We start from the raw sequence: 2,327 nt of genomic DNA on the forward strand, positions 1-2,327 counted from the left end.
GGAAGAAAGATAAACCAGACAGTGAGATAATAGAAGTTAGAATAAAAAATACAAATGGTGTAATATTCCATAATGAGACCTTTCAGAAAAGGTCATACAACAAAATACAAGTGTGTGCTATTTGTAAGACTCATGTACAACAAGGTATTACTAAAAGGTTGAAAGTTAAAGAAATGTATATGGGAAGGGGAGGGCTCCAATTTTGTTCTTACTCAAGACTGCCTTGGCTCTTTTGGAACTCTATTTCCATACAAATTTTAGAATCAGCTTATCAATTTTCATAAAAATAAACTTCTTGGGATTTTAGTTAGAACTGAGTTTAAACATCCATTTGAGAGAATTCTTATCTTTATAATATTGTTTTCCATCCCACGGAGATGATAATTCTCTCCATTTATGTAGGTGTTTCATTTCTTTCAGAATGTTTCACTGTTTGCAATGTAAAGGTTCTATATATCTTTTGATATATCTATTTCTAGCTACTTGATTTCTTAAATGATTGTGATTTAAAATTTTTTTCTATATATTGTATTTAGAAACAATTTTTTTGTGTGTATTGACTTTGCATTCTGACTTTGCTAAATTCACTTAATTCTAAGAGCTTGTTCAACAAAAAGCAGGACAAACAAACAGACTCATGGACACGGACTACAGACTAGTGGTTACTAGTGAGGTGGGGGAGCGGGGAGTTCGACGGGGTAATGGGAGTCAAATATAGGGTTTAGGGGGAGAGTGAAGTGGGTAAAGGGGACCAAATATATGGTAGCTGAAGGAAACTGGACTTTGGGTGGTAAATACACAATAGAATATATAGATGTCAAATGATAATGTACTCCTGAAAATTATGTAATTGTATTAACCAATGTTACCCCAAGAAACAATTAAAAATTAAAAAAGAAAAAAGAAAAAAAGAGCTTGATTCTTTTGGATTATTTAAGTACACAATCATGTTGTCAGCATTTTTTCCCCTTTATAATAATCTTTTGTATTATCACATTGGCTGGGACCAGTATAATAAATGGAGGTGTGATAGTGAACATCTTTATTTCATTCATCTCATGGAGAATGATTTCAATATTTTATTATTGAGAGGTTTACTATAGGGTTTTTGTTGATACGATACTTTTTATTAAAGATGTGTCCTTCTATTATTGGTTTTTAAATTTTTTTTTTTTTTAATCATGAATGAGTACTGAATTTTCTACATCTAGGTGATTATGATTTTTCTCCTCACATGTTGATTATGTGGTGGGTTGCACTGGTTCATTTTCAAGTATTGAATCAATCTTATATTTTTGACGTAAACCCAAATTAGATAGATATGATTATCATTTTTACATAGCTGTATTTGATTTGCTTACTTTGTCTGGGAATTTTATGTCTATATTCAAGAGAGTTTAGGTCTCGTTTTCCTTTCTTGTGTATTCTTGACAGGGTTTGGTGGCTGGGTCATGCTGCTTCAGAAGTGAATTGGATGTTCCCTTTTTCTAGTCTCTGGGTTTATGAAAGATTGGTAACTCTAAGAGTGATGTCTTTTTCCATTTCTAATATTGTTGATAAATGTTTTTTTTCTTCCTAATCAGTTTACTAAGGGTTTATCAACTTTATTAATGCTTTCAAGGGAATAATTTTTGGCTTTGTTGATTTTCTTTACTGTACATGATTTCTAATTCACCGACTTGCTTTTTGTTTGTATTCTTCATTTTTTTGAATTTGGTATTCTTTTCCAGTTTCTTGACATAAAAACTCATATCACTGACTTCGGCCTTTCTTTTGTAATGTGTGAATTTAAGGTAATCTCTCTTTTAAGTACTGCTCTACCTGTGTACCACGTTTTGATATGGCATATCTTCACTATCATTCAATTAAAAATTTTCTCTAATTTCCTTTGTAATTTCTTCAGTGATGCAGTATTATTTAGAACTGTACTATTTTTTAAAAAAAGTTAGGGACTCCCCAGTTTCTTTTTCCTAGCTTAATCCCATGTGTTCAGTTCAGAGAACATTCAATTATTTTAATTTTTTTGAAATTCTATGAGGCTCACTTGGTCCAGCTATGATCAATTTTGGTAATATGCTTCCAGTGTAAAGAGTATATATACTGTAGGTTTAGAGGACAGTGTTCTATATGTCAGTTAAGCTAGGTTAGTTGTGTTGTTCAACTAATGCTGTATCTGCTTTTGAAATAAACGTATTAAATTGTATTTAAAAATTAAAGTCCACAACATTCAGGAATCTCATTTCATTCTACGGTTTCCTATTCCAGGTGTTTTTCTTGGGCTTTTGATAGCAATAACTTTGTAAACCACCCCCTTTCCCAGCCACTGA

Source organism: Pteropus alecto, unplaced genomic scaffold, assembly GCF_000325575.1.
Source record: "Pteropus alecto unplaced genomic scaffold, ASM32557v1 scaffold110, whole genome shotgun sequence".
NCBI lineage: Eukaryota > Metazoa > Chordata > Mammalia > Chiroptera > Pteropodidae > Pteropus > Pteropus alecto.